This window comes from Delphinus delphis, chromosome 19, assembly GCF_949987515.2.
Source record: "Delphinus delphis chromosome 19, mDelDel1.2, whole genome shotgun sequence".
Taxonomy (NCBI): Eukaryota; Metazoa; Chordata; class Mammalia; order Artiodactyla; family Delphinidae; genus Delphinus; species Delphinus delphis.
Window position 1 is genome coordinate 18,321,658 of NC_082701.1, and position 12,411 is coordinate 18,334,068.

Here is a 12,411-nt window from a genome sequence, read left to right on the forward strand (position 1 = left end):
TGGGCAGCCGGGCCCCAAAGGGGAGTGAAGGAGTAGTGAGGGCAAGGATAAACAGCCCTCAAGCCCCTTCCTCAAGGGGCTCACAGCAGGGGGTGGGGTGGGGTTGGAGAATCGGGGGCCAGGTGCTCTAGGTGTGTGTAGGGAAGACGTAGTAGGTTGGCTCTAGGCAGGGAAAAAGAGGTTTAATTCCACCTTGGGGGCCTTTTTTTTTTTTTTTTTTTTTTGGTGGTACGCGGGCCTCTCACTGTTGTGGCCTCTCCCGTTGCGGAGCACAGGCTCCGGACGCGCAGGCTCAGCGACCTTGGCTCACGGGCCCAGCCGCTCCGCGGCATGTGGGATCTTCCCGGACCGGGGCACGAACCCGTGTCCCTTGCATCGGCAGGCGGACTCTCAACCACTGCGCCACCAGGGAAGCCCCGTGGGGGCACTTTTTTGAGCTGAGGCTGGGAGGATTTAAACTGGCAAGTGGGGAGGGGTTAGAGAAGTGGCTAGATAGGGGGTAATGGGAAGAGCATTAGGAAACCAGATGGGAAAGGCAGCCTTGGGCAGGGATTGAGTGCCAGGTTCAATGGAGTGGACTTGAGGAGCTGCTGGGTGTGTGGCACCAGGCTGGGCTGGCTGTGCGTGCATAGCGCAAGTGGCTTCCTAGTTTCAGTTGGCCCTACCTTTCAGGAATTGACATGCCGGTGAGGAGAGAAAATATACCACACGGAACAGATTCACCAGCAGCAGGAGCTAGACTGCTCAGTGCCAAGGGGCCTTTCCCCCACAGAGATGGGTGATGGGAGATGCACCAGGAGAGATGAGAGGCCCAGAGGAAGCCTGGTGCCAGGTCTTGGAGGAAGGGCCGCGTTTGGTTGTGCCGAGTGGCTGGGGAGCACTGCAGGTTAAGCAAAGAGCTTGAGCTGGGGGTGAGGCTGGGGTTGGGGACAAATAGCCAAACTCAGGGGTGGCGGGAGTCTGGGTAGAGAAGATTTTGATAGAATCAACTGACTGTAAATGTGAGGACTGGACTCTGGGCTCTCAATTCTATTTCACTGATAGATGTGTCCATTCTTAAAGCCAGTATCACACTGTCTTAATTACTATAGCTTTTTAGCAAGTTTTGAAATAGGGGAAGTGGGAGTCCTCTAATTTCTTTTTCAGGATTGTTTTGGCTATTCTAGGTCCCCTGAATTTCTATGTAAATTTTAGGATCAGTTTCTGCAAAGACAGCTGAGGGTTTGATAGAGAATGCTCTGAATCTATGTTTAGGGTGTATTACCTTCTTAACAATATTGTCTTCCCATTCATGAATATGGGCTGTCTTGATTTATTTATCAGTTTCTTTTTGACAGTTGCCAAGTATTCCACACTATAGGTGTTACATGTTTACTTAACCAGTCTCTTTTTTTTTTTTTTTTGGCCACGCTGTGCAGCTTGTGGGATCTTAGTTTCCCTACCAGCGATCAAACCCGTGCCCCCTGCAATGGAAGCTCAGAGTCCTAACCACTGGACCACCAGGGTGGAATTCCCTTAACCAGTCTCATTTAATGGACTTTTATGTGTTTCTAGTCTTTGCAGTTACAAATAATTAGGCAACGAATATTTCTGAACATGTCTCTGAGTGCACATATGGGAGTTAAATTCCTGAAAGTAACATTGCTGGGTAAAAGGTATGCTGAAATATTAATACCAAATTGCCTTAACATTTTTCCATTTTACACTCCCAGGCTCAATATTGGGGGAACTTATTTCCCATGTACTCACTAACATTGGATATGCCAGTTCAAAAAATTTTTGCCATTCTAATGAGGGAAGATATTTCATGGTTTTATCTGCATTTCCTTGATCTCAAGGGAAGCTGAGCATTTTTGTGTATGTTTATTCTGCATATGTATTTCTTCTGTGAAATGCCTGTTCTTATCCGTATTAGTCAGAGTTCTCCAAAGAAACAGAACCAGTTGATGTGTATATAGAAAAAGATTTATTAAAAAGGATTGGCTCACATGACTATGGAAGCTAGTAAGTCCAAAATCTGCAGTGTGAGCCTGCAGGCTGGAGATTCAGGAGAGCCGATGGTGCAGATGAAAGTCCAAAGACAGTTACTAGAGAATTTCCTCTTGCCTGGAGAGGCCAATCTTTTTGTTCAATTCAGGCCTTCAACTGATTAGATGAGGCCCACCTGCATTATGGAGGGCAATTTGCTTTAGCCAGAATTCAGTGATTTAGATGTTAATCTCATCCAAAAACACCTGCCAAGTTGACACATAAAACTAATCATCACACAACAAACTCACAGATATAGAGAACAAACTAGTGGTTATGAGTGGAGAGAGGAATGGGGGAGGGGCAATATAGGGGATTAAGAGGTACAGACTATTATATATAAAATAAGCTACAAGAATATATTGTACAACACAGGAAGTATAGCCAATATTTTATAATAACTGTAAGTGAAGTATAACTTATAAAAACTACATTGTACACCTGTAACTTACATGATATTGTATAGTTGATATAGTACATCAACTATAGTTCAATAATAAAAAAAACTAACCATCACATTATCCCTTGTTCATTTTTCTCCCGTGTTTCTTTTTCTTGTTGAACTGTGGGAGCTCTTTATATAGTCTGGATATTATATATGTTGCAGATATTTCCTCCCAATCTGTCATCTGTCTTTTATCTTTGTTAATGGTATCTTTTGTGGTCAGAAGTTGTGTTGTTATGTCATCTGAAATCTAGCAATCGATCTTTTCCTTTGTGGCTTCTGCCTTCCTGCAGCCCACACTTGCTTAAGAAGTTAGAAATATGTTCTTCCTGGTCTGTGACAATTCCTGCTGTGGTCCCACCTCGGATGCCAGCACTACCCTGGATTGAGGCACCACAGTGATAGGAGATTCCACTGAGAGGCCTGACATGAAGAGAACCCCGGATGTGACTGGCTAAGAGGTTCCTCAAGGTCAGGGTTGGACAGCTTCCCTCTCTCTCCCTCTTTCTGCTTCTTTCAGCCTCTCCCCAGTTCTTCCCATCACCCCTTCAGGGTTTTCTTCATTCAGACTTCCAGTTCTGCTCTCACAGAAGAGTCACAGCTGCCCCAGGGCCAGGGGCCTTTCCCCCCAAGATCTTGAATTGCCCGATAAAACATCAGATGCCCAGTTAAATTTGAATTTCAAATAAAGACACATTTTTAAAGCATAATTATGTCCCATGCAATATTTGACACATACCTTCAATTAAAAATTAATCCCTGGGAGTTCCCTGGTGACCTAGTGGTTAGGATCCGGACTCTCACTGCCAAGGCCCGGGTTCAATCCCTGGTTGGGGAACTGAGATCATCTCCTCAAGCTGTGCAGTGTGGCCAAAAAGAAAAAAAAAAAATTATTCCTCGTGTATCTGAAACTCAAATTTAACAGGGCATCTTATATTTTTATTTCCTAAATCTGGCAGCCCTGAACACTAAGGTTGGAGTGAGGGCACAGAAACAGCCCCTGCCTCGAACACACCTACTCCTTCCTTCCCCATCCTGCCTGAGTCACCTTAGGGTGAGTAATTGTTGCCCCAGTTGCTCAGGCGTCTGCCCTCCTCATCGGGCACCTGACTGGTGTCTGTGGGGCGCTGCTTGGCCCTCCAGCCTGCCTGGGTAGGTGTGGGGGAGGGGAGGCAGGAGCAGGCCAGTACCCAGGCCAGAGGCTGTGGCGGGATATTTGGCAACAGAGGCACCAGACCTGGATTCCTGACCTAGCATAGGCCGTGAACTTGCCCAGTGCCAGTGGGCAGGCCACTTCCCTTGTTGTTTTCTAATCAATTACTATTTTTGGCTGTGCTGCATGGCATGCGGGATCTTAGTTCCCTGACCAGGGATGGAATCTGTGCCCCCTGCAGTGGAAGCTCGGAGTCCTAACCACTGGACCGCCAGGGAAGTCCCAACACAAAGCAGCACTCTTATCCTCTCTCTTTTTCTGCACCAGGCTTCCACTTCCAAACCCTTTAACGGTTTCTTCTGTGACTTTCCCTTGTGTGCTTGTATGTGAATTCTTAATTCGCCTTTGGCCTCAGTGTGTTCATCTGGGCAGTGGGTGAACACTGCCCTGCTGTCTGTCCGCTGGGAGATTCAGAGTCTACACTGAGCTGTGGTGACTCCACCTGGCCCCGGCTGCAGGTAGACTGATGCTGGATGGTATCTTTAAATCCAACTGTGGGGTGCAGGATGCAGGGCAGGGGTTCAGCGGGAGGGAAGAGAGGGGAGAAGGGGGAAGGCAGGTAGGGGAAGTGGATTACTTGGCTTTGCCCTGTAATGGAGGGAGCTTCAGGGATCCTGATGTGCAGGTCTGAGAGCCCCTCATCTCACTGAACCCCCTTTCTATGCAACGGGGAACCGAGCGCCCAGCGAGGAAACTCCTCTCCGGTCCCCTTCCCTCTTACAAGCTGTGTGACTTGACACCTCTCTGCCTCAGCGTCCTGGTCTTTACGTTGAGGACACGACAAGAAGGCGCTTCCCTCAGGAATGAGATGATTCCCGCAGAGCCCTCAGCTCAGGGCCTAAGCCAAGTATGTGCTCAATTAACGAAGCTGCCACCGTTGGTTGTGGTGATTCCTCCCCTTGGGCCCTCCCCAGCTCCCCCTCACACATACCTTAGCCTGGGAGACTGCCCACCCACCCCTCAGCCCACCTCACCCTCTCCTCTCGAGCCATGGCCCATGTATCTCTCTTCCCAGAAATCCACCTGGACCCCCCACGTGGCTGCACCCCATGGCATCCTTCTGGCCCAGAGTCCAGAACCCTGTCCAGGAGGGTCTATTTGCACCTGGTCCAATTCAGACTCCTGAGAAGGGCACCCCATCAGACCGAAAACATCAGGACCCCTCAGCCAGACCAGGGCAGAGGGGCCAGAGGAAGACTCAACCCCTCAGGGGTGGGGTTGGGGCAGGGAGACACAGGGTAGGGTGAGCTGGGTTGAATTCTCCTCCCATCCAGACGTGGAGTCAGCATCTGCCTTCTGTGGGAGAGGAAGGCACATTCCCAGATCAAACTTTCAGTTTCTTACGTTCTAAGAGCAGTGGGGTGATCCAGAGAAGAACTTCCTGGTAGAGGCAAGGACTGACCCCAGCGAGTCTCCAGAAAGCCCGATGGGCCTCTGGGACAGGCAGGTGGCAGGCGCTGGAGGACAGGAGCCAGCTCTTTCCTGGAAACCTGGGCAGTGGGCTGGTATCTGGGCAGTGGGACCTTGTCTTGGCCTGTTGATCTCAAATTCCAGCTCGGCCTCTTCCCAGCTGGGTGACTTTGCCTTATTTTTTTGACCTAAATGCCCTCATCTGTGAAATAGAGTAACTGTATTATAATTACCTGCCAGGGTTTCAGGAGGATGGAATGTGCTTGCACATGTATGTAAAGTACCAGGCTCAGGGGACTTCCCTGGCGGTCCAGTAGTTAAGACTCCACACTTCCAATGCAGGGGGCAAGGGTTCGATCCCTGGTTGGGGAGCTAAAATTCCACACGCCACACACGGCCAAGAAAAAAAGGAGTACCAGGCTCATAGTCGATCCTCATAAGCTGTCACCTCCATCTCCACTACTCCTACGATCGAGAGAATTTTGACAACTAAACTACATTTATTCAGGACTAAAATTCATTTTCCTATTAAAATTTACAAAATCAATGATGTAAAATTTGACGCCACTCAAATGGAAAAGAAAACATCCAGCCAAACCCAAGACAGGGGCTCAGATCCTCCAAACCCTTCTGAAGGTCCTTCAGGGTGCTGGCCCTGCACCACATCTAAGGACACCCCGTCCGTCCCCTGGAAGGCGTGGGAGGGGCTGGGCCCCGATGGTGGTCTGGCCAGTGTCATACCTCCCTGTGGGTACAGGGAGAAACTTTCCCTATCCTGTGCCTTTTTCTGAACTTGAGAATGCCCTGGGGGCAGCTGTGCCCCCTCAGTGGTTGCTGCGTTGCCTGTGGACTCCAGGAGTTGGAGCCTAGCCGTTGTCAAGGGCAGCAAGTGGCCAGGTTGGGTCACGGAAATGGAAGGACAGCTTGGGCTGTGGGCACTGTTGTCTCGTTGACTGTTAGGGCTGGAATGTTAATGAACTTGGGGGCAGGGCGGGGAGTGGAAAGGAGAAGAATCAGGACCATGTTTTGCCGGCCTCCTCTGTTCCACATCACTGAGTCCTTCTAACAACACTGCAGAGTGTTAGCTCCACCTCGCAGATGTATGAGACGCTAAGGGTCTTGTCCAGGGCCATCCGGCTACTAAGCAGTGGTGTCAGTATCTGAGTCCAAGCTGATCAGACCTCAGGGCTTTTGCCCACATCGCGAGGCTCCACTGGATTCTGACGCCAGCTCAACTTGTCCTCCCTCCCAGCCCTTCCAGCCCACCTGAGCTCTCCTGTCCCCTCTCCAGGCAGGCCCCCTAGAGGTCAGGAGACACCCGCTTCAAATCACTTGGACAGGTCACTTAACTCCTCTGAGGTGGTTTCCTCATCTGTAAAATGGGTCCACGATAACCCCCACATGCCCTCTTACACAGTCATGAGAGGTTCAAATGGGACGATGGATGTAAAGAGATCTTGTAAAGTGGCACATAAAATGGGAGGAATTCTTTTTAGGACATCAAAGAGGTTCCTCTTGTTAATCTGATGATTTGTCTCTGAAGCACTGGGCCAGGGCTTAGGTGAGGAAACGGCCTTCTCCAGAAAATTCAGAGAGGTCGGGTCAGAGTCATCTCCAGGAGCCCAAGGAGAAACAGAGAGAGAAAGCAGCTACATGTAGGGCGGGACAGGAGGAGGGAACTTCCCCCCCTCAACCCGGGGCACGCTTTCCGGGTCACAAACCTCCTTCACACGCCTCATCTGTCATCTTAAACCTCTCAGCAGTCCCGGACATCAAAAATGATGAGAACAAGGCCCAGAAAAGAGACAAATTCCCCCAACAAGTCAGCAGAGAAATCTGTACTCAAATGCACATCAGGGGACTTTAATTCAATTTCTTACGTTAGGATGGTTGCTGGTATACTTGATTTCCATGGTTTTAAAAAGTAGGTCTGGCTAATGTTTATTGAGACTCACATTGCGCCAGGTTCTGTACTAAGCTCTCCTTTAATCTTTAACACAGGCTTGCGAGGTAGGTACAGTTATCATCCCCATCTTACAATGAAAGAAGGAAGACTCAGAGGTTAAGCAACTTTCCTGGGGTTGTGTAGTTGGAAAGGTGTGAAGCCAGAAATTGAATACAGGTCTGGTCCAGAGCCTGTGTTCGTAACCATCATAGTTGTTCTTTTCAATGCCAGATTTTCTTTCAGTGTGAGTGCCCAGCTCTCATCTGAGCACTTTCCTTCATCCCAGCCTGCTCGGCCCTCCTTGGCCTTCACTATGGGTTAATCTCCATCAATGTTTCCTGACCCCCCCCCCACATCCCCCTTGTTCTAGGCCGTCTTAGGCCCTCTCCATCACGTGACCTGTTTTAGTGCCTTCACAGATGTCCTTCCTGTCTGCAATTGTCTTGTTTATTTACTTGTTTGTGTGTGTCTCCTGCACTAAAGAGTGTGAGCAGGGACCCAGTGTGGCTTGTTCCCTGCTATATCCCAGTACCTACAACGGTATTTGGCATACAATACTCAAACTTTTTTTTTTTTTTTTTTTTTTTTTTTTGCGTTACGGGGGCCTCTCACTGTTGTGGCCTCTCCCGCTGCGGAGCACAGCCTCTGGACGCGCAGGCTCAGCGGCCATGGCTCACAGGTCCAGCCGCTCCGCGGCATGTGGGATCTTCCCGGACCGGGGCACGAACCCGTGTCCCCTGCATCAGCAGGCGGACTCTCAACCACTGTGCCACCAGGGAAGCCCACTCAAACATTTTTAAAAAGAGAAAAAGAGAGGGAAACAGTAAATCAAAAAGAGAGAGAGGGAGACGAACACAGGTCAGGCCTTTGGTCCAGGCCCAGCTGGGATGGCTCCTCCTCAGTTTGGGTCACTGAGACACGGGCTCAGCCCTGGCACGGCCACGCTTTTCTGGAGGCTGACATGCTCCAGGCAGCCTCAGGCACACTGAGAAGCAGAACCTGCAGCCCCAGAAGGCAGTGACACTACATGGGACCCCTGGTGCTTGGTGAGCTCATGAGGTTCTCAACAGAATCAGATCCAAAGTCTTCTTTTGGTAATATAGTTCGTAACTCTCCTTCAATAAATTTTCCGAAGTGAAATTCACAGAGAGTGTAATTTCCTATGCACGTTTTTAAAAATCTGTATTAAATTCAAACTGTAATAGAGAGGAAAAATAAAAGAAAGTAATTTAGAATGAAATAATATGTATTTCTGTGTGTGAAAGCTCAGGCTTGACTCCACGAGAGAACAGAAGCTTGCAGATGCCCATGAATCACTGGCGATGGAGAACCGGAAATGGAGGCTCAGCGCTGGAGTATTTTCTTAGTAACTCAGCTCACACCAGCCAGGTGGCCAACAGGATGAGATGTTCTGAATGGTGAATGATCCTTGGTAAAGTTCTAACGGAGACAAAGCCACATCTTCCTGAAGACTGCATGGTAGTTTTATTCCTGGGAAATTCTATAGATTATCAATATAAAACCATTTAAAAAGATATGGGTGAAATAGAGCTGGCTTCGAGGTCGGATAATTATGAACAGATTTCTCGAATCTGCAGATGTGGAACCCGCGGATACAGAGAGGCCCACTGTATTCCCCGTACTAGGCCATTTTATGTAAGGGACTTGAGCATCCCCGGATTTTGGTATCTGCAGGGGCTCCTGGAACCGACCCGCCATGAATACCGAGGGACGACTGTATGTGGTTGTCCAGAAAGACAGAGGAAAGCCGCGAGGTGTACGGGGATAAATCCCTGTTAATGTCAAACTGTCCTACACTTTATAGGACATTGAGCATCCCTGCCCTGACCTTTGTCAAATGCCAGGGGCTCTGATCCTGTGACAATCACAAATGGCCTCATAAATTCCCCAAATTTCCCCTAGGGGGCGGTAGAGCTCAGATCGAGAACAACTCCCCGCCCCGCTGTTTAATTTAACACTTATCTTTGAGGTTGTTTTACACTCGGAAGTGGAAGTCAGCATCCCTTTCAAGGTGGTATTTGTTATATGGGGATATTGTCAGGCAGTCCCTTTGCATGGCACTCTGCTGTTACAAACAGGGCTACGGTAAGGGCGGGTCATTTCGCACATGAGCAAGCCAATCAGGGAGGAACGCTTACAAGTGGCCCGGCTGAGTCACAGGGTTGGGCATTTGGAATTTTGATGGCTATGGCCCAAAACTGCCTTCCTCGGGGGTAGATTAATCCACACTCCCCAGCAGAGTAGAGAGTTCCAGGCATCCGGTGGGGGGTTGGGGGGAAGGCAGCTCTGCAGTCTTAGCCAGGACCCTTCACCTCTGGAGCCCACCTCCTCAGACCACACCCAGGGTGCTCCCAATGAAGACTTGGGTGTCCAGAAACTTCCCAGCTCATCTTCTCGAGCCAGGGAGGGGCTGGGGGGAGACAAGAGAGGCCTTTCCCTGGGTGGGCTGATTCTAGCTATTACATTTATTTCTTTTTTTAACCTTCAAAAAAAAAAAAAATACAGGGACCTCCCTGGTGGTCCAGTGGGTAAGACTTCCTGCTCCCAATGCAGGGAGCCCAGGTTCTATCCTTGGTTGGGGAACTAGGTCCCACATGCAGGCATGCCTGCTGCAACTAAGACCGCCCGCGTGCAGCCTAAATAAAGAAATACTTAAAAAAAAAAAAGATAGCTTCGTTGTGTTTTTTGTTTTTGTTTTGTTTTCTCGTGCATGGCTTGCGGAATCTTAGTTCCCCGACCAGGGATTGAATCCAGGCCACCGAAGTGAAAGCCCCGATTCCTAACCACTGGACCACCAGGGAGTCCCCAGCTTTGTTGCTTTCTGATTCTATACATAATATATATGTATTTCAGAGGGAGAAATCCCCTTCTCCACTAACTTTTTATTTTTAAACCTTTTAAAACTTCAGAAAAATTGCAAGAATGGTACAATGAGCCCATGTACCCTTCACTTTGATCTACAGTTGTTCACATTTTGCTACATTGGCTTTATCTTTTTATTTTTGCTGAACCATTTGAGACAGTTGCAGACATATGCCACTAAACACTCAGTGTGCATTTCCTAAGACCAAGGACATTCTACAAAACCACTGTATGGTTACCACACTCAAGAAATTTAACGTTGATAAAGTAATATCAACTATACAGGCTTTATTCAGTTTTCTCCAGTTGTCACAATAAAGTCCTCTATAACTTCCCCACCCCTCCCTGCCCCCAGGGCCCAATCAAAGATCTGACTTGGCATTTAACGTGAGGCCTAGAGTTTGGATTTCTCTTCTCCGGTTCAGTGGTCCTGCAGCCTGGGGCCTTGCCTACAGGAAGGCACCTCTAGGGGGGAACGGTTCAAGCCCTGAACTCAGAGGTGCTGGTAGCGTCCACGGGAGGAACCTGAGCCCTACTTCAGCCGCATAAATGTCTTCCTAGGCCCTGCGGGTGCAAGCTGGGGCTCGCCCTGGAAGAATTCAGCCTTACAATAAACTATCTTCTGTTTACCTCACTTGCCAGGCAAGGACTTGTCCATCAGTCCCTGAGATAATCCCTGGGGCTGGTACTGTTTTCTCCCCTTTTACAGCTGAAAGGAGTTTCTGTTTTTCCATCTGACAAGGAGGCCGGTGATGGCCACACGGAGCCACATGCTGCCTCTAGTAGGACCACGGGGTGTGTGGTCAGCGTGAACCGCGGCTGACACAGCCGGGACAGTGGCCGCCGCCTCCTCAGGCCTCTAGGCTTGCTTCTCAGGTCAGGCCAGTCTAGCCGGAGCCCCACAGGTTCATGGGCATCTCAAGGCTCTGGATCCACCCTGCAGTCGCTATGATCGTCCTTGGACGACACCTCCACCAGCTCCAGTGGTGGATAACTTCTCCCTTCCGCCCAGACGGTTGCCAGCATGCTGGCATTTGGTTATACCAAGGTTTTCTCAGCCTCCAAGCATTTACATGTAGGGGATGGCAGGGAGTGAGATCTACTCAGCTCTGGGTGGGACTACAGAACTGTTTGTCGACTCAGCTTTTCACAGACATGACTTTAGCTAAGAGTCTGTAAATTAGCAGGATGGGTAACTCATCGTTATTTTCAGCTGAGGAAACTGAGGTGTAGTGACAGATCTCAAAGGCATCCTATTGCAAGAAGAAAACCAGAAATGGAGTGCAGGCCCCTCATTCTACTGTGAAGGAAACTGAGGCTCAGAGGTCACCATGTTTGATTCCTGGCTGTGCTACTTTGCTCTGGGGAAGAAGGTGTGTAAGGAGTTATCATTATCTGTGCCTGCATTTAGAGGCAGAGGTGGGACCAGAATCCTGGTTGCTCTAAAGACCCTTTCCAGAACTTTCTGTGCCACAGGTCCTGGAGTGGGGCGGGGGGCAATCCGTAATAATAGTAGTGGCCACCAGCTGCTTGCCAAGTGCCAGACAGGGCTCTAAGCACTTTAGAGCTATTAACTCATTACATCCTCAAATTCCCATGAGGCAGGGGTATTTTGATCCCCATCAGCTCATTTATAAATGGGTGAAACGAAGGCTTAAAGGACTCTAGATACTTGCTAGAGGTCCCACAGCTGCTGCAGCAGGCAGCCCAGATTGGAACCAGGTCCTGCCCTCCCAGTGCTCTGATCTGGAGGCAGGTAAGTGGTGCAGCCCCACCGCGCTGTATCTTAGAGTTCTTTGGGGCCTGAGGCCTGAGTAAACATTTGCAGGGAGCAGAGAGCCCTGGTTGAGAATGGGATGGGATGGGAGATCCTCTGACTCAGGTAGGACGGGGTTTGAATTCTAGCTCTTTCATTTGTGTGATCTTGGTGCAACTTGACCTCTGGGGTCCCCATTTTCTCATGTGAAAAATGGGAGAGTGCGTAGGAGAAGTCTGGATTCTACTCCACACCAGGAGTCATTACACACAAGGACCTCAGTTTCCTCCTCTGTAAAATGGGGGGGAGTTATCTCTTGGCTGATGGCTGTGAAACTGTGTAAGTCATAACTTTGAGGGAGTAAAGGACCCTAACAGGGGCTGGGTTCTCGCCCTGTCAGTTTATAAAATTATTTTGTGTCATTTCAGAATTCAGTTGGTATGGGAAGGGCATGTAAAGGGCGCCTTCTCTCAGGGCCCTTTTGATCAGCAGCACTTCACGGGTCACTCCCCGCCCCCCATTTCGGGCTTCCTAGCGGTGGAGAGCCGCAAAGTCTTTTCTCAGGGAAAGCACACGGTTGGCCCCTTGGAACCCACGTGCTAACCCGGCGTGCACCGGCTGGCGGGCGACTCCAGGCCCGGACGCGACCATTCTCGGGGTAAGGGGCGGAAGAGCTGGTGACGTCAAAGTCGCAGCCTACCCTTCTTAAAGGCGCAGGCTCGCAGCCGGTG